The sequence below is a fragment of the Balaenoptera borealis genome (genome assembly GCF_965194805.1).
Source record: "Balaenoptera borealis genome assembly, chromosome: 11".
In the NCBI taxonomy this organism is placed as follows: Eukaryota; Metazoa; Chordata; class Mammalia; order Artiodactyla; family Balaenopteridae; genus Balaenoptera; species Balaenoptera borealis.
In genome coordinates this window covers 91,960,420-91,986,054 of record NC_138868.1, presented here as the reverse complement: position 1 = coordinate 91,986,054, position 25,635 = coordinate 91,960,420, and positions in this window count along the sequence as shown.

Sequence of the window (25,635 nt, the reverse complement as noted above, 5' to 3'; positions counted from 1 at the left end):
TCTACCTTAGAAAGGAAGAAGTTTCATTTTGATTTGGACTAACACACATTTTGGATATGAGTTTGCTTTCCTGCCGCAGGGCCTCAGCCCAATGTTACTATCTGAGGCCTCATAAAATGTACAGTGTGGTATGATATTTAACATTGCCTCAGCTCAAGGGACCATTTTACAACAAAGGAGTTATAGCGGTGAGCATGTGACCAGGCAAATTGATGGTCCTTCCACTTAGCACACTGTCTAGAAGGGCTTTTTAAAGGCACGGCAGTGCAAATCAGATGTTCTGTTTCAGAATATGATATACATTTTAAGTCTTAGACCATTGTATGGTAATGTGTCCCAATTCATCGATCCAATAATCAAGGAATTGAAATAAAAGTGGTTCCATTTGCCGTGATTTCCAGTGACTCATTGGAGAAATTTTGTGGTTTTTATCCCTGTGACTTTGTTTGTGTTCTTAGAAGGCCTGGGGTCCACTGTGGGTGCACATCACTCAGGGGGTACAGTGAGAACCCCACAAAACTGAAAGATACAGCTATCACCTGTTACTTTGTGATCATTGTGTTAGACCACTAAACAAGGGTAATTGAATCTGGTTATCATGAAGAGGGGGACTGCTGCTACATAGTGGGGCATAGAGGAATATGGTTAAGACTTAAGAGTTCTACTGGGATATCTTTTTTCTGTTAATGGAAAAGTACAATAACTATGATCTGAAAAGAACCAGCTGTTTGGACCTGGACCTTTAGAGAAGAGGATCTGTGTCATCCCACTAGGCAAGCCACCTAAACTAGCAGAAGTACTAGCCAAGATGGAGGGAATATAATATGGGTAGTGAAGGAGGGAGATGATGAGTGTCAGTTACAGTCTCAGGACCATCTATAGCAGTGGGAATAGTAATTCCTGCCGCTAACTCTTCTCTTAGAAGTTTTAAAGAAATTGTGATGAATTAGAGTTGAAGAGAAGCTGTGCTTTGTTAATGTGAACCAACATAAGAAGTAAGTGGATCCAGACTGTACAAGTGTTGGATTAGTCACCTTGCCCTCCCAGATCCCCTTCACAAGTGCACCAATCCCACAGTTGCTTTTATTGCTAAAAGACAGATGCTAAAGACTCATGACTGCTTCTTCTTCAGAGAATTGTCTTCTGCTGATCAGGAGCTATTTTTTCCCAGGAGCTCTATCTCCAACCCACCTCCAGGAGAAGCCAGCAGCTACTAGCTGACTCATATAGGGGTACAAGAGGCTGATCACCTTGAGCCAAGATGCTACCACTGGTGTGCAGCAGAATGCATATCCTTATTTAGCATTTTATCCTATTCTGCTTTCCTCACTTGCTTTATCATGAGAGCAGGTTCTGTCTCTTTGGAACCTGACCTGAGTCAGGAGATCTGGCTTGGAGGGATATATTATATATGTAATGAGGAGCCTACGGGTAATAGTTGATAATGTGAATGCATGAGAATACTCAAGGACAGCAAGTAAAATGAGAAGAGAAATAAAGACAAACTTTGAAGAGCACTAAATTTGGATGAGAGTTCAGAAAAAGAATTTAGAGCAGAAGATAGTTAAAGACAGGGAGAAGGGAGTAGTGGGAAAGTAGTAGGAAACAGTGAGAGTGTATATCAGGTCTCATCAACTCCTTTGGATTATAGCAACAAGCATCTAACTCCTGTCTTGGATGTAGAAACCAAAAAAGAGAATTTAACAAAAAGATTGGCAAATATGATGAAGGATTAGAAGAAGAGGCTGCCTGGTGTGGTATGGATTTGAAATTCTCTGCTCTGAAGGAATATTTCATATTTACCATAGAAACTATATTTACTATAGAAACTCTGTGTACTTATGGGTCAGTTGATGGTTATGACACTACTTATGAGATTCTGTGCTCTGATCTCATCTGCTTTTCAACACTGTTCAACATACACCATTTTCGCTAAACTCAGATTGTTGGTGTAGGGGACAAGGAGAAGTAGCTGAAAGACTTTTGTGTCCTAGTGTGCTGCTGAGCATGAAGATTGGTCCATGAAAAAACAATGGATTATTCATAAGTGCTGTTGCAACAAATGGCTGGCCATCTGTAAAGGAAAAAAAAAGTGGACTTTAAGCTCACTTTTTACATTTAAATAAATTCCTTATGGACCAAAAATTTAAACATAAAAGATTAACTATAAAAGTCTCAGGGTAAAAATAAAATAGGCAAACTATTTTAGTTTTAGCGTGGGGAATGTCTAAGTAAAACACAACTCAGAAGCTATGAAAACACTACATTAAAATTTAAAATTTCTGCAGGACAAAAATAATAGTATTTAATGATAGTTAAGGTTTGAATACTATATGTGTGTTTTATGAGTACTATCCCATTTATTCTTCTAAACAAATATGCCAGGTGAGTATTATTGCTATCCTCATTCTAGACTAAGGCAACAGAGGCTCAGGAGGATTAGGCAAATTTTATAACATTACAAAATAGTAAGAAGCAGAGTTAGAATTCAACCCAAGTGGTATGCTTCCAAAGCCTATGCTTTATTTTTAGCTTTTTATTTTGAAAAATTTTAGACTTAAAGAAATTGTACAGTGAACTCTTACATAGCCCTCAGCAAGCTTCCTCTAATGTTGACACCTTACAAAACTATAGCAGTGTTATAAAAACTAAGAAATTAATTTTGGTTGAACTACAGACTTTATTAGAATTTCCTCATTTTTCCAATATCATTCTTTTTTTATTTCCAGATCCAATCTGGAAACATCTGACACTGCATTTTAAAATTGGGTTGATTGTTTTGTTGTGTATTTATTGTACGTGTTTTCTATGTGTTCTGGATATTAATCTCTTACCAGATACATGATTTGCAAATATTTTCTCCCATTCTGTGGAGTTCCTTTTCACTTTCTTTTTAGTGTTGTTTGAAGTACAAATTTTTAAAATTTTGATGAAGTGCAATTATTTTTGGTTGCCTATGTTTTTAGTGTGATATCCAAAAAAATCATTACCAAATCCAACATGATGAAGCTTTTCCTCTGTCTTCTTCTAAAAGTTTTGTAGGTTTAGCTCTTATAGTTAGGCTTTTTAAAAATCAGATTTGGGTTAATTTTTGTATATGGTCTGATATAAAGGCCCAATTTCATTCTTTTGCATGTGGGTATCCAGTTTTCCCAGCACCATTTGTTGAAAAGACTGTCCTTTTTTCATTGATGGTCTTGGCACCCTTGTCAAAAATCATTTGACCATATATGTGAGAGTTTATTTCTGGCCTCTGTATTTTATTTTATTCCCTTGGTGTGTGTATGTGTGTATATATATATATATATATATAATCTGTCTTTATGCCAGTACCACACTGTTTTGATTACCATAGGTTTGTAGTAAAAGTTGTAATCAGGAAGTGTGAGACCTCCAAATTTGTTCTTCATTTCCAAAATTGTTTTGGTTGTTTGGGGTCCCATGAGGTTCTATATAAATTTTAGGATGGGTTTTTCTTATTTTTAAAATAAGATCATTAGAATTTTGATAGGGATCACATTGAATTTGTAGATCACTTTAGACAGTATTGACATCTTAATTGTATTAAGTCTTCTTACCAGTGAATATAGGATGTCTTTCTATTTTTTTATGTCTTTTAAAATTTCTTTCATCAATGCTTGGTAGTTTTCTTTGTACAAGTCTTTCACCTCCTTGATCAAGTTTATTTATAATAACTTTATTCTTTTTGATGCTGTTGTAAATGAAATCATCTTTTTATTGAAGTATATTCAATTTACAATATTGTGTTAGTTTCAGGTGTACAGCAAAGTGATTCAGTTATACATATATTTTTTTCAGATTTTTTTCATTACAGATTATTATAAGATACTGAATATAATTCCCTGTGCTATACAGTAAATCTTTGTTGCTTATCTTTTTATATATTGTAGTTTGTATCTGTTAATCCTATACTCCTAGTTTATCCTACCTGCCCCCCCCATTTCCCCTTTGGTAAACATAAGTTTGTGTTTTATGTCTGTAAGTTTCTGTTTTGTATATAGATTCATTTGTATTATTTTTTAAATTTCACATATAAGTGATATCATAGAATATTTGTCTTTCTCTGTCTGACTTGCTTTACTTAATATGATATTCTTTAGGTTCATCCATGTTGCTTCAAATGGCATTATTTCATTCTTTTTATAGCTGAGTAATATTCCATTGTATATATATACACCACATCTTCTTAAACCAATTCTCTGTTGATGGGCCCTTGGGTTGTTTCCATGTCTTGGCTCTTGTAATTAGTGCTGCTATGAACATTGGGGTGCATGGATCTTTTCAAGTTAGAGTTTCCATCTTTTCTGGATATATATCCAGGACTGGGATTGTTGGATCATATGGTAGATCTATTTTTAGTTTTTTGAGGAACCCCCATAATGGTTTTAATAGTGGCTGCACCAACTTACATCTCCACCAACGTGGAGGAGGGAGTAGGAGGGTTCACTTTTCTCCACAACCTCTCTAACACTTGTTATTTGTAGACTTTTTGATGATAACCATTCTAACAAGTATGAGGTGATACCTCATTGTGGATTTGATTTGCATTTCTTTAATAATTAGTGATGTTGAGCATCTTTTCATGTACCTGTTGGCCATCTGTATATTTTTGGTTTTTTTGTGTTTTTTTTTTAATGTCTATTTAGGGCTTCTGCCCGTTTTTTTTATTGGGTTGTTGTTGCTGTTGTTGTTGCTGTTTTCTGATATGGAGTTGTATGAGCTGTTTGTATACTTTTGACAATTAACCTCTTGTCAGTTGCATCATTTGCAAATATTTTCTCCCATTCAGTAGGTTGTCTTTTCATTTTGTTGATGATTTCCTTTGCTGAACAAAAGCTTTTAAGTTTGATTAGGTCATATTTGTTTATTTTTGCTTATTTATATATTTTTTGGCCTTGGGAGAGTGATCTAAGAAAATATTGCAATTTATATCTGAAAATGTTTTGCCTATGTTCTCTTCTAGGAGTTTTATGGTGTCATGTCTTATATTTCGGTCTTCAAACAATTTTGAGTTTATTTTTGTAGATGGTGTGAGGCAGTGTCCTAATTGCATTGATTTAGATGTAGCTGTCCAGCTTTCCCAACACCACTTGCTGAAGAGATTGTCTTTTCTTCATTGTATTTTTGTGCCTCAATTGTTTTCTTAATTTCCTTTTCAGATTGCTTATTAGTAGTGTATAGAAATATAATTAATTTTTGCATATTGATTTTATATCTTGCAACTTTATTTATTATTTCTAACAGCTCTTTTGTGGAATATTCAGGCCTTTCTACATATAAATCATGTTATCTCTGAACAAAGATAGTTTTACTTCTTCCTTTCCAATTTGGATGTGCTCTTTATTTCTTTTTCTTTTCTAATTGCTCTGGCTAGAACTTTCAGTACTATGTTGAATGGCAGAAGCAAGCATCCTATTCTTATTTTTGATTTTAGGGGTAAATCTTCCAGTCTTTCACCACTGAGTATGATGTCATCTGTGGATTTTTCATATATGGCCTTTATGGCAGTTTCCTCTATTTCTAGTTTGTTGCTTTTTTTTTCTTGAAAGGTGTTGAATTTTCTACATATTTTTTATGCAACAAGTGAAATAATCATGTTGTTTTTTCCCTTCATTCTGTTAATGTGGTGCATTGTATTGATTGATTTTTGTGTATTGAACCATATTTGCATATCAGGAATAAATTCCACTTGATCATTATAGCGTATAATCCTCTTAATGTATTGGCAATTCTGATACGCTGGTATTTTGTTGAGGATATTTTCATCTATATTCATAAGGGATATTGTCTGTAGTTTTCTTTTCCTATAATGCTTGCATCTGGTTTTGGAATAAGGGTAATGCTACCCAAATAGAATGAGTTAGGTAGCATTCCCTCCTCTTCATTTTGTGGGAAGAACTTGAGAAAGATCAGTGTTATTTCTTCTTTAAATGTTTGGTACAATTTACCAGTGAAGACATATGGCTGTGGCATTTTTTCTTTGTTAGGAAGTTTTTGATAACTTATTTGATCTTATTACTAGTTATAGGTCTTTTTAAGTTTTTCATTTCTCATGATTCAGCCTTGGTAGTATTTGTGTTTTTAGGAATTTTTCCATTTCATCTAGGTTATCGAATTTGTTGGTGTACACTTACTTATAATAATCTCTTACAATCATTTTTAAGATCAGTAGTAATATCTTCATCTTCATTTCTGATTTTAGTAATTTGAGACTTCTCTCTTTTTTCTTAGTCAATTCAGCTAAACGTTTTCCAATTTTATTGATCTTTTTAAAGAACAAACTTTTGGTTTTGTTGATTTTCTCTATTGTTTTTCTATTTTACTTATCTCTGCTCTAATATTAATTCTTCCTTTTCTTCTGCTATCTTTGTATTTAGTTTGTTCCTCTTTCTCTAGTTCCTTAAGGTGAAAAATTAGATTGCTGATTTGAAGTCTTTCTTCTTTTGTAAATACAAGAATTGATAGCTATAAACTTCCTTTTTAGCACTGCTTTTGCTGCCTTCCATAAGTTTTTGTATGTTGTGTTTTCATTTTCATTTGTGTAAAAATATTTTCTAATTTCTCTTGTGGTTTCTTCTTTGGTTGGAGTTTAAGTGTGTGTTGTTTAATTTTCACATATTTGTGGACTTCCCCATTTTTCTTCTGTTATTGGTTTCTAGTTTCATTCCATTTTAATTGGAAAAGATATTTTGTGTAATTCAATCTTTTTAGATTATTAAGACTTGTTTTTGTGACCTAACATATGGTCTATCTTGGAGAATATTCCATGTGCACTTGAGAAAAATGTGTATTCAGCTGTTGCTGGATGGAGAGTTATGTTTATTTCTGTATATCTAAGTAGTTTATAATGTTGAAATCCTCTATGTCCTTGTTGATTTTCTTTTTGGTTGTTCTATTCATTATTGAAAGTGGGGCATTAAAATCTCAAACTATTATTGTAGAGCTGTCTATTTCTCCCTTTAATTCTGTCAATATTTGCTTCATATGTTTAGGCATGTTGGTGTTTGGTGCTTATATGTTTATAGTTGTTATATCTTCTCAGTGAATTGATCTTTTCATTATCATATAATGTGCTTTGTCTCTTATGACAGTTTTTAAATTAAAGTCTATTTTGTCTGATATTAGGATAGACACACTAGATTACTTTTGGTTACTATTTTCATGGAATAACTTTTTCAATTCCTTCACTTTCAATCTACCACTGTCCTTTGATCTAAAGTGAGCCTTTTGGAGACAGCATATAGATGGGTCACTTTTTAAAAAATCCATTCTTCCATTCTCTGTCTTTTAGACTGTGGAGTTTAACCTATTTACACTTAAAGTAAATATGGATGAGGAAAGATTTTCTTTAGTCATTTTATTGTGTTCTGTATGTCTTCTTTTTTTTCTTTCATTTCTGCCATTACTACCTTTCTTTATATTAATTAATTAAATAATAATTAATTTAGTGACATGTTTTGATTCTCTTATTTCCTTTTGTGTATATTCTATTGATATTTTCTTCATATCAATATATATAGTTCGCAGGGTAACCATGAAGAAATTAGTAGTAGAATATATATATATCTATCATCCTAAACTTATAATAATCTATTTTGAATTGAAACCAATTTAACTTCCTTCACATACAAAATCTACTGTGTAGCTCCATCCCACACCTTGTTATTGATGCCACAAATTGCATCTTTACACACTGTGTTGTGTACTCAATAACATAGATTTATAGTTATCTTTCATGCATTGGTCTTTTAAATCCTGGAGAAAATAAAAAGTGAACTTACAAACCAAAATTGCAATGATATTGTTTTTCATATTTTTCCTTGTAATAGTTACCTGGTAGATACCTTGTATTTAGTTTTTTTTTTCTTTCTTTTATTAAACGTCTTTATTGGAGTATAATTGCTTTACAATGGTGTGTTAGTTTCTGCTTTATAACAAAGTGAATCAGCTATACATATACATATGTCCCCATAACTCTTCCTTCTTGCATCTCCCTCCCCCCCCACCCTCCCTATCCCCCCCCTCTAGGTGGTCACAAAACACAGAGCTGATCTCCCTGTGCTATGCGGCTGGTTCCCACTAGCTATCTATTTTACATTTGGTAGTGTATATATGTCCATGCCACTCTCTCACTTTCTCCCAGCTTACCCTTCCCCCTCCCCATATCCTCAAGTCCATTCTCTAGTGGGTCTGGGTCTTTATTCCCGTCTTGCCCCTAGGTTTTTCATGACCTTTTTTTTTTTTTTTTAGATTCCATATATATGTGTTAGCATACGGTATACGTTTTTCTCTTTATGACTTACTTCACTCTGTATGACAGACTCTAGGTCCATCCACCTCACTACAATTAATTCAATTTCGTTTCCTTTTATGGCTGAGTAATATTCCATTGTATATCTGTGCCACATCTTCTTTATCCATTCATCTGTCAATGGACACTTAGGTTGCTTCCATGTCGTGGCTATTGTAAATAGAGCTGCAGTGAATATTGTAATACGTGTCTCTTTTTGAATTATGGTTTTCTCAGGGTATGTGCCCAGTAGTGGGATTGCTGGGTCGTATGGTAGTTCTATTTTTAGTTTTTTAAGGAACCTCCATATTGTTCTCCATAGTGGCTGTATCAATTTACATTCTCACAAACAGTGCAAGAAGGTCGCGTTTTCTCCACACACGCTCCAAAATTTATTGTTTGTAGATTTTTTTCTTCACACACACACACTGTATTTTATTTTTACCAGAGATAAACTGACACCAAGCATTGTAAATGGATGACAACAACAAAAGCAACAATGATTGCAATTACCAAATATGAAACACACTATTATGTCATAATATTGATATTCAGTCCAGTAATCCTCCACTGTAACAGCTCCTTTACTTTGCAGTGAAAATTGATTTGTATATTTTTTGCCTCTGAGTCCTTGTGGGATTTTTTTTTTTTACTCAAACAGAAAGTCACAAAAATTATAATCATCCCCATCAGTTCACTCAGTCCCATGTAATTAATTTTTTTATCTTGATTTTTTTGTTAGCACTTTCATGAATTCATCAGTTTTCCATTAGAGTTCTGAAAATACTTATTCATTCAGTTCAGCAGTATAGTCAGTTACCAGAAACCTGTATTTATCAGAGTCTTTTCCATGAGTTCCTTGAAGATGAAACCCTTTTATAGGAACATTTTTGGGAATGCATCAGAGTACACCCAGAACTGTCTTTAAATGACAAAAGACTTAAAAATGACCACAGTTAAAGATTTGATGAGAGTTCACAGGAATGCAATTGACAATTTCTTGTAAGATATACATTTTAAAGTAATAACTAGAATTATGACTTATAACATTATACCAGAACATATAAGACTTTTAGAAATTTCATGTAATGTCTGAAACATTTATATTAACATATTTCCATACAAATAACCCAAAGAAAGTTTAGTATTAGTTGTTTTTTTCTTTGTTTGTTTGTTTGTCTTTTTATACTGCAGGTTCTTATTAGTCATCAATTTTATACACATTAGTGTATACATGTCAAACCCAATCGCCCAATTCAGCACACCACGATCCCCACCCCACTGCAGTTTTCCCCCCTTGGTGTCCATACATGGTGTCCATGTTCTTTACATCTGTGTCTCAACTTCTGCCCGGCAAACCAGTTCATCTGTACCATTTTTCTAAGTTCCACGAACATGCGTTAATATACAATATTTGTTTTTCTCTTTCTGACTTACTTCACTCTGTATGACAGTCTCTAGATCCAACCAAGTCTCAACAAATGACTCAATTTCGTTCCTTTTTATGGCTGAGTAATATTCCATTGCACATATGTACCAGGACTTCTTTATCTGTCGATGGGCATTTAGGCTGCTTCCATGACCTGGCTATTGTAAATAGTGCTGCAATGAACATTGGGGTGCATGTGTCTTTTTGAATTATGGTTTCCTCAGGGTATATGCCCAGTAGTGGGATTGCTGGATCATATGGTAATTCTATTTTTAGTTTTTTAAGGAACCTCCATACTGTTCTCCATGGTGGCTGTATCAATTTACATTCCCACCAACAGTGCAAGAGAGTTCTCTTTTCTCCACACCCTCTCAGAATTTGTTGTTTGTACATTTTCTGATGATACCCATTCTAACTGGTGTGAGGTGATACCTCATTGTAGTTTTGATTTGCATTTCTCTAATAATTAGTGATGTTGAGCAGCTTTTCATGTGTTTCTTGGCCATCTGTATGTCTTCTTTGGAGAAATGTCTATTTAGGTCTTCTGCCCATTTTTGGATTGGGTTGTTTGTTTCTTTAATATTGAGCTGCATGAGCTGTTTATATAATTTGGAGATAAATTCCAAATTTTACTTGGAGTTTATTTTTGCGTATGGTGTTAGGGAGTGTTCTAATTTCATTCTTTTACATGTAGCTGTCCAGTTTGCCTAGCACCACTTATTGAAGAGACTGTCTTTTCTCCATTGTATATCTTTGTTTCCTTGTCAAAGATTAGTTGACTATAGGTGTGTGGGTTTATCTCTGGGCTTTCTATCTTGTTCCATTGATCTATGTTTCTGTTTTTGTGACAGTACCATATTGTCTTGATTACTGTAGCTTTGTAGTATAGTCTGAAGCCAGGGAGTCTGATTCCTCCAGCTCCGTTTTTTTCCCTCAAGACTGCTTTGGCTATTCGGGGACTTTTGTGTCTCCATACAAATTTTGAGATGATTTGTTCTAGTTCTGTAAAAAAAGCCATTGGTAATTTGATAGGGATTGCATTGAATCTGTAGATTGCTTTGGGTAGTATAGTCATATTCACAATATTGATTCTTCCAATCCAAGAACATGGTATATCTCTCCATTTGTTGGTATCATCTTTAATTTCTTTCATCAGGGTCTTATAGTTTTCCGCATACAGGTCTTTTGTTTCCCTAGGTAGTTTTATTCCTAGGTATTTTACCCTTTTTGTTGCAATGGTAAATGGGAGTGTTTCCATAATTTCTCTTTCAGATATTTCATCACTAGTGTATAGGACTGCAAGAGATTTCTGTGCATTAATTGTGCATCCTGCAACTTTACCAAATTCATTGATTAGCTCTAGTAGTTTTCTGGTGGCATTTTTATGATTCTCTATGTATAGTACCATGTCATCTGCAAACAGTGACAATTTTACTTCTTCTTTTCCAATTTGTATTCTTTTATTTCTTTTTCTTCTCTGATTGCCATGGCTAGGACTTCCAAAACTATGTTGAATAATAGTGGTGAGAGTGGACATCCTTGTCTCATTCCTGATCTTAGAGGAAATGCTTTCAGTTTTTCACCATTGAGAATGATGTTTGCTGTGGGTTTGTCATGTATGGTCTTTATTATGTTGAGGTAGGTTCCCTCTATGCCCACTTTCTGGAGAGTTTTTATCATAAATGGGTGTTGAATTTTGTCAAAAGCTTTTTCTGCTCTATTGAGATGATCATAAAGTTTTTATTCTTAGATTTGTTGATATGGTGTATCACATTGATTGATTTGCGTATATTGAAGAATTCTTGCATCCCTGGCCTAAATCCCACTTAATCGTGGTGTATGATCCTTTTAATGTGCTGTTGGATTCTGTTTGCTAGTATTTTGTTGAGGATTTTTGCATCTATATTCATCAGTGATATTGGTCTGTAACTTTCTTTTCTTGTAGTATCTTTGTCTGGTTTTAGTATCAGGGTGGTGATGCACTCATAGAATGAGTTTGGGAGTGTTCCTTTCCCTGCAATTTTTTGGAAGAGTTTGAGAAATATGGATGTTAGCTCTTCTCTAAATGTTTGATAGAATTCACCTGTGAGGCCATCTGGTCCTGGACTTTTGTTTGTTGGAAGATTTTTAATCACAGTTTCAATTTCATTACTTGTGATTGGTCTGTTCATACTTTCTGTTTCTTCCTGCTTCAGTCTTGGAAGGTTATACCATTCTAAGAATTTGTCCATTTCTTCCAGGTTGTCCATTTTATTGACATAGAGTTGCTTGTAGTAGTTTTTTAGGATGCTTTGTATTTCTGTGGTGTCTGTTGTAACTTCCCCTTTTTCATTTCTAATTTTATTGATTTGAGTCCTCTCCCTCTTTTTCTTGATGAGTCTGGCTAATGGTTTATCAATTCTGTTTATCTTCTCAAAGAACCAACTTTTAGTTTTATTGATCTTTGCTATTGTTTTCTTTGTTTCTATTTCATTTATTTCTGCTCTGATCTTTATGATTTTTTTCCTTCTGCTAACTTTGTATGTTGTTTGTTCTTCTTTCTCTAGTTCCTTTAGGTGCAAGGTTAGATTATGTACTTGAGATTTTTCTTGTTTCTTGAGGTAGGCTTGTAGAGCTGTAAACTTCCCTCTTAGAACTGCTTTTGCTGCATCCCATAGGTTTTGGGTCATAGTGTTTTCATTGTCATTTGTCTCTCGGTATTTTTTGATTTCCTCTTTGATTTCTTCAGTGATCTCTTGGTTATTTAGTAACATATAGTTTAGCCTCCATGTGTCTGTGTTTTTTACATTTTTTTCCCTGTAATTGATTTCTAATCTCATAGCGTTGTGGTCAGAAAACATGCTTGATATGATTTCAATTTTTTCAAATTTACTGAGGCTCGATTTGTGACCCAAGATGTGATCTATCCTGGAGAATGTTCCATGTGCACTTGAGAAGAAAGTGTAATCTGCTGTTTTTCGATGGAATGTCCTATAAATAGCAATTAAATCTATTTGATCTATTGTGTCATTTAAAGCTTCTGTTTCCTTATTTATTTTCATTTTGGATGATCTGTCCATTGGTGTAAGTGAGGTGTTAAAGTTCCCCACTATTATTTTGTTACTATCGATTTCCTCTGTTATAGCTGTTAGCAGTTGCCTCATGTATTGAGGTGCTCCTATGTTGGGTGCATATATATTTATAATTGTTATATCTTCTTCTTGGATTGATCCCTTGATCATTATGTAGTGTCCTTCCTTGTCTCTTGTAACATTCTTTATTTTAAAGTCGATTTTATCTGATATGAGTATAGCTACTTCAGCTTTCTTTTGATTTCCATTTGCATGGAATATCTTTTTCCATGCCCTCACTGTCAGTCTGTATGTGTCCCTAGGTCTGAAGTGGGTCTCTTGTAGACAGCGTATATATGGGTCTTGTTTTTGTGTCCATTCAGCAGCCTGTGTCTTTTGGTTGTAGCATTTAATCTACTCACGTTTAAGGTAATTATATATATGTATGTTCCTTTGACCATTTTCTTAATTGTTTTGGATTTGTTTTTGTAGATCCTTTTCTTCTCTTGTGTTTCCCACTTAGAGAGTTTCCTTTACCATTTGTTGTAGAGCTGGTTTTGTGGTGCTGAATTCTCTTAGCTTTTGCTTGTCTGTAAAGCTTTTGATTTCTCCATCAAATCTAAATGAGATCCTTGCCACGTAGAGTAATATTGGTTGTAGGTTCTTCCCTTTCATGTCTTTAAGTATACCATGGCACTCCCTCTGGCTTGTAGAGTTTCTCTAGAGAGATCAGCTGTTAACCTTATGAGAGTTCCCTTCTATGTTATTTGTTGTTTTTCCCTTGCTACTTTCAATAATTTTTCTTTGTCTTTAATTTTTGCCAATTTGATTACTATGTGTCTTGGCATGTTTCTCCTTGGTTTTATCTTGTATGACACTTAGTTCGCTTCCTGAACTTGGGTGGCTATTTCATTTCCCATGTTAGGGAAGTTTTCGACTATAATCTCTTCAAATATTTTCTCTGGTCCTTTCTCTCTCTCTTCTCCTTCTGGGACCCCTATAATGTGAGTGTTTTTGCGTTTAATGTTGTCCCAGAGGTCTCTTAGGCTGTCTTCATTTCTTTTCATTCTTTTTTCTTTATTGTGTTCCACAGCAGTGAATTCCACCATTCTGTCTTCCAGGTCACTTATCTGTTCTTCTGCCTCAGTTTTTCTGCTATTGATTCCTTCTGGTGTAGTTTTCATTTCAGTTATTTTATTGTTCATCTCTGTTTGTTTGTTCTTTAATTCTTCTAGGTCTTTGTTAAACATTTCTTGCATCTTCTCAATCTTTGCCTCCATTCTTTTTCTGAGGTCCTGGATCATCTTCACTATCATTATTCTGAATTCTTTTTCTGGAAGGTTGCCTATCTCCACTTCATTTAGTTGTGTTTCTGGGGTTTTACTTTGTTCCTTCATCTGGTACATAGTATTCTGCTTTTTCATCTTGTCTATCTTTCTGTGAATGTGGTTTTTTCCCCACAGGCTCCAGCATTGTAGTTCTTCTTGCTTCTCCTGTCTGCCCTCTGGTGGATGAGGCTATCTAAGAGGTTGATGGGAGGGACTGGTTGTGAGTAGAGGTGACTGTTGATCTAGCGGGCAGAGCTCAGTAAAACTTTAATCCACTTGACTGTTGATGGGTGGGGCTGTGTTCCCTCCCTGTTGGTTGTTTGGCCTGAGGCAACCCAACACTGGAGCTTACCTGGGCTCTTTGGTGGGGCTAATGACAGACTCTGGGAGGGCTCACGCTAAGGTGTACTTCCCAGAACTTATGCTGTCAGCATCCTTGTCTCCACACTGAGCCACAGCCCCGCCCCCCCCCCCGCCTCTGTAGGAGACCCTCCAACACTAGCAGGTCGGTCTGTTTCAGTCTCCCCTGGGGTCACTGCTCCCTCCTCTGTGTCCTGATGCGCACACTACTTTGTGTGTGCCCTCCAAGAGTGGAATCTCTGTGTCCCCCAGTCCTGTCGAAGTCCTGCAATCAATTCCCACTAGGTTTCAAAGTCTGATTCTCTATGAATTCCTCCTCCCGTTGCTGGACCCCCAGGTTGGGAAGCCTGACGTGGGGCTCAGAACCTTCACTCCAGTGGGTGGACTTCTGTGGTATAAGTGTTCGCCAGTCTGTGAGTCACCCACCCACCAGTTATGGGATTTGATTTTACTCTGATTGCGCCCCTCCTACCATCTCATTGTGGCTTCTCCTTTGTCTTTGGATGTGGGGTATATTTTTTGGTGAGTTCCAGTGTCTTCCTGTTGATGATTGTCCAGCAGCTAGATGTGATTCTGGTGTTCTTGCAAGAGGGCATGAGAGCATGTCCTTCTACTCCGCCATCTTGGTTCCTCTGTTTGTAGATTTTTTGATGATGGCCATTCTGACCGGTGTGAGATGATGTCTCATTGTAGTTTGAATTTGCATTTCTCTAATGATTAATGATGTTGAGCATTCTTTCATGTGTTTGTTGGCAATCTGTATATCTTCTTTGCAGAACTGTCTATTTAGGTTTTCTGCCCATTTTTGGATGGGGCTGTTTATTTTTTTGATATTGAGCTGCATGAACTTAACCAAGGAGATTAATCCTTGGTCAGTTGCTTCATTTGCAAATATTTTCTCCCATTCTGAGGGTTGTCTTTTTGTCTTGTTTATGGTTTCCTTTGCTGTGCAAAAGCTGTTAAGTTTCATTAGGTCCCATTTGTTTATTTTTGTTTTTATTTCTATTTCTCTAGGAGGTGGGTCAAAAAGGATCTTGCTGTCTGATTTATGTCATAGAGTTTTCTGCTTATGTTTTCCTCTAAGAGTTTTATAGTGTCTGGCCTTACATTTAGGTCTTTAATCCATTTTGAGTTTATTTTTGTGTATGGTGTTAGGAAGTGTTCTAATTTCATTCTTTTACATATAGCTGTCCAGTTTTCCCAGCACCACTTATTGAAGAGGCTGTCTTTTCTCTACTGTATATTCTTGCCTCCTTTATCAAAGATAAGTTGACCATATGTGTGTGGGTTTATCTCTGGGCTTTCTATCCTGTTCCATTGATCTATATTTCTCCTTTTGTTCCAGTACCATGCTGTCTTAATTACTGTACCTTTGTAGTATAGTCTGAATTCAGAGAGCCTGAATCCTCCAGCTCTGTTTTTCTTTCTCAAGATTGCTTTCGCTATTCAGGGTCTTTTGTGTTTCCATACAAATTGTGAAATTTTTTGTTCTAGTTCTGTGAAAATTGCCAGTGGTACTTTGACAGGGATTGCATTGAATCTGTAGATTGCTTTGGTAGTATAGTCATTTTCACAATATTGATTCTTCCCTTCCAAGAACATGTTATATCTCTCCATCCTTTTGTATCATCTTTAATTTCTTTCATCAGTGTCTTATAATTTTCTTCATACAGGTCTTTTGTCTCCTTAGGTAGGTTTATTCCTAGGTATTTTATTCTTTTTGTTGCAGTGGTAAATGGGAGTGTTTTCTTAATTTCACTTTCAGATTTTTCATCATTATTGTATAGGAATGCAAGAGATTTCTGTGCATTAATTTTATATCCTGCTACTTTACCAAATTCATTGATTAGCTCTAGTAGTTTTCTGGTAGCATTTTAAAGATTTTCTATGTATAGTATCATGTCATCTGCAATGAAAGCTTTACTTCTTCTTTTCCGATTTGGATTCCTTTTATTTCTTTTTCTTCTCTGATTGCTGTGGCTGAAACTTCCAAAACAATGTTGAATAATAGTGGTGAGAGTGGGCAACCTTGTTTTTTTCTTGATCTTAGTGGAAATGGTTTTAGTTTTTCACCATTGAGGACAATGTTGGCTGTGGGTTTGTCATATATGGCCTTTATTATGTTGAGGAAAGTTCCCTTTATGCCTACTTTCTTGATGGTTTTTATCATAAATCAGTGTTGGATTTTTTCAAAAGCTTTCTCTGCATCTATTGAGATGATCATATAGTTTTTCTTCGTCAATTTGTTAATATGGTGTATCACTTTGATTGATTTGTGTATATTGAAGAATCCTTGCATTCCTGGATAAAACCCACTTGATCATGGTGTATGATCCTTTTAATATGCTGTTGGATTCTGTTTGCTAGTATTTTTGGGGGAATTTTTGCATTCATGTTCATCAGTGATATTGGCCTGTAGTTTTCTTTCTTTGTAACATCTTTGTCCAGTTTTGTTATCAGGTTGATGGTGGCCTCATAGAATGAGTTTGGGAGTGTTCTTCCCTCTGCTATATTTTGGAAGAGGTTGAGAAGGATAGGTGTTAACTCTTCTCTAAATATTTGATAGAATTCGCCTATGAAGCCATCTTGTCCTGGCTTTTGTTTGTTGGAAGACTTTGAATCACAGTTTCAATTTCATTGCTTGTGATTGGTGTGTTCATATTTTCTATTTCTTCCTGGTTCAGTCTCGGAAGGTTGTGCATTGCTAAGAGTTTGCCCATTTCTTCCAGGTTGCCCATTTTATTGGCATATAGTTGCTTGTAGTAATCTCTCATGATCCTTTGTATTTCTGCAGTGTTAATTTTTACTTCTCCTTTTTCATTTCTAATTCTATTGATTTGACTCCCTTTTTTTCCTTGATGAGTCTGGCTAATGGTTTATCAAATTTTTTTATCTTCTCAAAGAATCACCTTTTAGATTTCTTGATCTTTGCTATCGTTTCCTTCATTTCTTTTTCATTTATTTCCGATCTGATCTTTATGATTTCTTTCCTTATGCCAACTTTGGGGTTTTTTGTTCTTCTTTCTCTAATTGCTTTAGGTGTAAAGTTAGGTTGTTTATTTGAGATGTTTCTTGTTTATTAAGATAGAATTGTATTGCTATTAACTTCCCTCTTAGAACTGCTTTTGCTGCATCCCATAGGTTTTGGGTCGTTATGTTTTCATTGTTATTTGTTTCTAGGTATTTTTTGATTTCCTCTTTGATTTCTTCAGTGATCTCTTGGCTACTGAGTAGTGTATTGTTTAGCCTCAATGTGTTTGTATTTTTTACAGTTTTTTTTTTCCTGTAATTGATATCTAGTTTCATAGTGTTGTGGTAGGAAAAGATGCTTGATACAATTTCATTTGTTTTAAATTTATGAAGGCTTGATTTGTGACCCAAGATATGAACTATTCTGGAGAATCTTCCATGAGCACTTGAGAAGAAAGTGTATTCTGTTTTTTTTGAATGGAATGTCCTATAAATATCAATTAATTCCATCTGGTCTAATATGTTATTTTAAGCTTGTGTTTCCTTATTTATTTTCATTTTGGATGATCTTTCCATTGGTGAAGGTGGGGTGTTAAAATCCCCTACTATTATTGTGTTACTGTTGATTTCCCCTTTTATGGCTTTTAGCATTTGCCTTATGTATTGAGATGCTCTCATGTTGGGTGCATACATATTTACAATTGTTCTGTCTTCTTCTTGGATTGATCCCTTGATCAATATGTAGTGACCTTCTTTGTTTCTTGTAGTAGTCTTTACTTTAAAGTCTATTTTTTCTGGCATGAGTATTGCTACTCCAGCTTTCTTCTGATTTCTGTTTGCATGGAAATGGAAATATCTTTTTCCATCCCCTCACTTTTAGTCTGTATGTGTCCCTAGGTCTCAAGTGGGTATCTTGTAGACAGCATATATATGGTTCTTGTTTTTGTATCCATTCATCCAGTCTGCGTCTTTTGGTTGGAGCATTAATCCATTTACATTAAGGTAAGTATTGATATGTATGTTCCTATTACCATATTCTTTATTGTTTGTGGTTTGTTTTTGTAGGTCTTTTCTTTCTCTTGTGTTTCCCACTTAGAGAAGTTCCTTTAGCATTTGTTGTAAAGCTTGTTTGGTGATACTGAATTCTCTTAGCTTTTGCTTGTTGTAAAAGTTTTAATTTCTCCATTGAATCTGAATGAGATCCTTGCTGGGTAGAGTACTATTGGTTGTAAATTTTTCCCTTTCATCACTTTAAATATGTCCTGACACACCCTTCTGTCTTGCAGAGTTCCTGCTGAAAGATCAGCTGTTAACCTTATGGGGATTCCCTTTTATGTTATTTGTTGCTTTTCCTTTTCTGCTTTTAATATATTTTCTTTGTATTTAATTTTTGATAGTTTGATTAATATGTGTCTTGGCATGTTTCTCCTTGCATTTATTCTGTATAGGACTCTCTGCGCTTCCTGGACTTGATTGACTCTTTCCTTTCCCATGTTAGGGAAGTTTTCTTCTATAATCTCTTCAAGTATTTTCTCAGACCCTTTCTTTTTCTCTTCTTCTGGGACCCCTATAATTCGAATGTTGGTGTATTTAATATTTTCCCAGAGGTCTCTGAGACTGTCCTCAATTCTTTTCATTCTTTTTTCTTTATTCTGCTCAGTTGCAGTCATTCCCACTATTCTATCTTTCAGGTCACGTATCCATTCTTGTGCCTCACTTATTCTGCTATTGATTCCTTCTAGTGTATATTTAATTTTATTTATTGTGTTGTTCATCATTGTTTCTTTGCTCTTTAGTTCTTCTAGGTCCTTGTTAAACCTTTGTAGTATTTTCTCCATTCTATTTCCGAGATTTTGGATCATCTTAATATCATTACTCTGAATTCTTTTTCAGGTAGACTGCCTATTTCCTCTTCATTTGTTTGGTCTGGTGGGTTTTTTCCTTGCTCCTTCATGTGCTGCATATTTCTCTGTCCTCTCATTTTGTTTAACACTGTTTGGAATCTCCTTTTCATAGGCTTCAGGTTCATAGTTCCCGTTAATTTTGTGTCTACCCACTGTGGTTGGGGTTGTTTCAGTGGGTTTTGTAGGCTTCCTGGTGGAGGGGATTGGTGCCTGTGTTCTGGTGGGTGAGGCTGTGTCTTTTCCTTCTGGTGGGCAGGGTTGCATCCGGTGGTGTGTTTGGGGATGCCTGTGAACTTAGCATAACTTTAGGCAGCCTCACTGTTAATGGGTGGGGTTGTCTTCCTGTGTTGCTAGTTGTTTGGCATGGGGCATCCACCACTGGAGCTTGCTGGCCATTGGGTGGAGCTGGGTCATAGTGTTGAGATGGAGATCTCTGGGAGAGCTCTCACCAGTTGATATTACGTGGGGCCAGGAGGTCTCTGATGGTCCAATGTCCTGAACTCGGCTCTCCCACATCAGAGCCTCATGCCTGACACCCAGCTGGAGCACTAAGACACTGCCAGCCTCATGGCTCAAAGGAAAAGAAAAAAATAATGAACAGATAGAACCCCAAAACAAATTGTATGAGCAAAACTAAACAGACCATATCACACAAAGAAACTTATACACACACACTCATAAAAAGAAAACAAACAAACAAACGTAAAAAAGAACAGACAGAACCCTAGAGCAAATGGTAAAAGCAAAGCTAAACAGACAAAATCACACGAAGACACATACACACACACACCCACAGAAAGACAAAAAAGAAAAAAAAAAAGGAAGAGGGCAACCAAACTAATAAACAAATCCACCAATTATAACAAGCACTAAAAACTAAAGTAAGATAAACAGAAATCCAAAACCAAATCAGATGCAGAAAGCAAACCCCCAGTCTACAGTTGCTCCCAAAGTCTACTCCCTGAATTTTGGCAACATTCATTGTCTATTCATGGTTTATCAAGTTGCAGGGTTTATCAAGTTGATTCTGGCGATTTAATCCCCTGCTCCTGAGGCTGCACAGAGAAATTTCCCTTTCTCTTCTTTGCTTGCACTGCTCCTGCAGTTAAGCTTTGGATTTGGCCCTGCTTCTGCCTGTAGGCCACACTCACGTTTCTGTTCCCTGCCAAGAGAAGAGGGGTTTATAGCAGTGGCTGATTAGGTCTCTCTTGCTCACTCAAGCCAGGGAGAGGGAGGGGTATGGTAGTCATAATTGGATTGCAGGGTGAGCCTGCAGCAGCAGAGGCCAGTGTGACATTGCAACAGCCTGAGGTGCACCGTGTGTTCTCCCTGGGAAATTGTCCCTGGATCACAGGACCCTGGCAGTGGCGATCTGCACAGGCTCCCGAGAGGGGAGGTGTGGATAGTGACCTGTGCTTGCACACAGGATTGTTGTTGGCAGCAGTGGCAGCATTAGCTGTCCATGCCTGTCTCTGGGGTCCGAGATGGTAGCTGCAGCTCACGCTCATCTCTGGAGTTCACTCAGGTGGTGCTCTGCTGTCTGTGGGCACACGGAGCAGGAAGTCCCTCTCCTCACACTCCCTGAAACAATGGTCTCTTGCCTCTCCATAAAAGTCTCCAGACTTTTTCCTTGACTCCCTCCTGGCTAGCTATGGCACACTAGCCCCCTTCAGGTTATCTTCATGCAGCCAACCCCAGTCCTCTCCCTGGTGTCTGACCTCCAAAGCCTGAGCCTCACCTCCCAGCCCTCACCTGCCCCAGTGGTTGAGCAGACAAGCGTCTCAGGCTGGTGAGTGCTGGTTGGCACCAATCTTCTTTGTGGGAAGCTCTCTGCTTTGCCCTCTGCATCCCTTTTGTTGCACTCTCCTCTGTGGCTCTGAAGTTTCCCTCCCCCCATCTCTTCCAGTGAAGGGTCTTCCTAGTGTGTGGAAACATTTCCTCCTTCACAGCTCCCTCCCAGAGGTGCAGGTCCCATCCCTATTCTTTTGTGTCTGTTTTTCTTTTTTCTTTTTCCCTACCCAGGTACGTGGGGATTTTCTTGCCTTTTGGGAAGTCTGAGGTCTTCTGCCAGCATTCAGTAGGTGTTCTGTAGGAGTTTTCCCACATGTAGATGTATTTTTGATGTATTTGTGGGGGGGAAGGTGATCTCCATGTCTTACTCCTCCACCATCTTGATGGTCTCCAACCGTTTTTTTGATTGGTTTTTTTGGAGATGGTGGGCACAAGAAGTAATTGTAATTAAGTGCAAATAATTTAGAAAAGACTTCAAAACTTAGTTCAATCACATTCTATTTCTGTGACTTGGGGAATTTTTTAATCCTTTCTAGGTTTTTTTCTTCATTGGCAGAATGAGGGTAATAATTCTTTCTTTAGAGCACTGCTTTGTGGATTAAATGGAATAATATGTAAAGCTCAGTACAAAGTTTGGAATGTTATTGTAAACCAAGTAAATTGATATTATTATTATTATGAATGTTAGTAGTAAAGATATATTGCTAAATTCCAGATAACAGTACATCAAATATTTTAGTCATAATTGCTGCTTTGTTTTGGTTCTGTCCTTCACGTACAGCCCGTGAGATATTTTTAGTTTTAGAGTCACTTTTTCAAGGCCACAGATAACCAGCTATTCTCTGTTCAGAGGACCCCATATCATTTGACACTGAAAACCCCCCACCTTGTCAGCAGGAGTCAGAGTTGTCTTTAAGTTAGAGCCAGACCATGGCCCTGTTGCCATTAGCTCTCTCTCCTCTTTACCACTTTCTATGACATGTACAATGACAGAACACAATCCTCAGGCTGAGTTTAGTATTTCAGGGATGGGACTGCCAGAGAACAGTTCTGTCTAGTTTGTCACTGTACATGCACATAGGACACCATTCCAGTAATAAACCCATCTGGGTTTCTGCTGTGCAGACAATGGCAATTGATTGTTTTTCCTGAAAATTACAATCAGAATTGTTCTCTAAAAATACCGCTGCTGAGCCTATGGCCACAGCCTAAACACTTAAGATTGTCAGTTATCCACAGGCTCCAGGGATATCTGTGAAGGGCTCCTAGAAGCAGCCTGGCTCTACCTCCCAAGTGTGTGCTGATGACAGTGACGAGCCTTGCAGAGGACAATTTCTCTCTCATTTGGAATAATTCCTTATGCTCTTCTGAGGGGTCTCAGGGTAATTCTGAGTTGGTTAGAGATTGAGATGTTTGCTTTTCAGATTCTGTGGTAGGTTGTGGAAATTATAGTTTTTTTTTCCCATCCCAAGGAAGTGTTTTCTTTAACAATAAGAGTAATATATGATTACTATAGAAGCTTTATAAATATAACACTTGAAAGAAAAAGAAAAATTACCCCCTACACATACACAATCCTGTAATCCAAAGGCAATCACATTTTGAATTTTGATATTTTTCCTTGGCTTAAAATTTGTTTCCATTACCAGGTGTTTGTGGCAGACAGGTGGTTGCCCACTCAATAGCTGTTTAGCCTCCCTCTCTTGCTATTAGGACCCCCAAATTGTTGGAAAGACAATGTACCTGGTCTTAGGTGGTGAATCATAATCATGTTAGATTTTAACCAAATCTGACAATTCTGTTTCATTTTGGCAATGACTGAATTAAGAGTGAGCTTGTATCCTGGGACAGTGAGATGCATGAGGATGTCTACTGGGTGAGGGGTTTGGGAAAGATTTTTATCTCTTATTAAAAATAGAGTCAAACAAAGAGAGTTTTAAATGTTGACATTTAAAGATATTCTGTCTGGAGGATTAGCAGCCACTTGCAACCATGAAGTTACATGCCTTGGTATGCAAGTCAATATCCTGAGGATGATGAAGTGGGAGTTTGAAAGGAGCCTGGGTTTTTGATAATGCCGTGAAGCTGGTCAACCAACCAAGCTTCTTGTTAGTAAACAGTGCATGTCAAAATAGTACAAAACAATGTTAGTTTTTGTTGTTGCTATTACTTGTTGTTGAACACATACTCTCTGATGAACAGATCCTTTGAAAAACTGTGCTGAACAAAGTTTCAGTTATGAGACTGAAGGAAAGATTCTTGTTATTGGGAGTAGTAAAACAGTTAGAATTTTCAGGATCAGGGAGGTGTCATAATCCATGCTCTGTGCCCTTAAGACATTATATGTTGATTTAATGTTACTCTATTGAAAGAAAATGTGATTGAGCTGAGGTTACTCTTTCCTCATGTGCATATGTGTTTTTGGAGCACATATTCTTCATGAATTATTTGCATTACTGACCTCCTTAGAATCTATTTTGCAAAGTGTTTAAAGGTTGGCGAATGTGATGGCAGAAATTATGCTGGCCACATTCCACTCTGGAGTCAGTGAATTGCCATTTGCCTGCTCCTGGAAATGGTACCACACAGTTCATCTGCTTTTGAACAGGGATTGTAACATCTTGCACAGAGTGTTGTTCTGGCTACTAGTCAAGTTTTATCTGATTCTATAGGGCATGGGTAAAGTAAAATAGATGAGAAAAATAATGAACTTTTTCTCTGTAAAAAAAAAAATGAAAGAGTGAAATAAGTTCAAAGAGATGGAATTGTGATAACCTACAACATTTTGAATAGCAATGTGTTGGGGCTGACCCCAGCCCCAGAATAATGTGGATAGCTATCATTTATTGAGCTCTTAGAATATGCCTTTCATTTCACATTTATCTCTTTCAATTTAATCTTTTATAAGTATAATAATTATCTCCAATTAGTTTGTAAGAGATTGTTGTGCTTCCCAGTTAAACATGAAATGCGTCCTCAAGTAGAATCCATTCTGCTTAATATTTCTTCCCTATCATTCTCTCCTGTATTTCCTTAAGTAATAGGGGTGGAGCAGACACACAGCCGTTAGCACATGACCCTTAGCACAAGACCCTTAGTGTGAGACCTTTAGCATGGTGGTTTTGCCAACAGTCAGCCTTGCAGGGGGTCCCGGGGGCAGAGAGTGCGGTGAGAGGTGGATCATGGCCTTCTCTGCAGGGCTCTCCAAGCCCTCCAGACTTGGGCCAGCAGGTGAGCTGGGAGGCCTGGGGACAGGCTGGGGGATATGTTCTGCAGAACTCCAGAGCCCTCACCATGGCTGCCCACTGGCCGGACCCAGCCCTTGAAGCAGCAACAAACCTCTCCCCCATCCCCACCTTTGCGATTTAATGGCGGTGGTGGTCTCCATGGGTCTCAGTCCATGGAGCCTCAGCAACTGGAGTATATGGACACTCCAGTTGTCCATATGGTAAGCCATGAAGGTAACAGGTTCAACCAGCTTCAATCTGGGAATTAACCTGATTGGTATTTGCTACAACATGTATTCCTATTGATCCTACACGAATGATTTTCTCCAGTTTAAATGAAAAGCCTGAGGGCCATCTGGGTCCTGGCCACCTTGCTCTCTCAGTGTTGACAGCTGGGCATAGTCTGGAGACCTGGCCCTGAGGATGCCATTAGCTGAGATCTGCCTCCTCAGTTGGTCCTGGGCCCTGGCGGGAGAACTCAGACTGGGTGTTGCATGAACACTTCCGTGCAGGGACCCCCTCCTGTTAGCCAGGACCTGGACCTCGGAGGGTGAAAGTTGAACCTTGGGACCTTCCCCTTTCTTGTCAGAACAGAGAGTAACATTTGTTTGAGTGGAGGTTTACAGGAACATTATGACCTGACTGTGACCTGACCTCAAGAACACAGGATCTGACACGAAGAAACTTGCAACAACTAACCATGCCCTTCCCTTCCCTTTCTTTTAAAAGGGCGTTGCTGAAAGCTTTCAGGGAGTTCAGGGTTTTTAAGGTATGAGCCACCCGTCTCTTTGCATGGCCCTGCAATAAACCTTTCTCTGCTCCAAACTCTGACGTTTCAGTTTGTTTGGCCTCACTATGCATCAGGCCCATGGACTTGCATTTGATGATAACATTTAGGCATTCATAAGAGTTACCTGGTAGGCTATGTGGCCAATTCTATTCTATATCTGAAATATTGATGCTGAGAAGAGTTAGAAATCAATGTGGAAAAAATGAAACCTGACTCACACTGTATACAAAAAGTCAATTTCCCAACAGATTATATACCTGAATGTGAAAAAAAAAAAAGGTAGAATATGTTCATGGATTTGGGTATGGAAATATTTTTTAAAAGGAAGCAAAATGCACTAAAGATAAAGAACATGATTATTAAATTGTACTACACTAATATTAAGAACTTCTGTTTCTCAAAAAACACCATTAAGTTAGTACAGTGGACACTCTACTGTGTCACTCAGATTCCTCTTCAGTGAAGAACTTGTCTC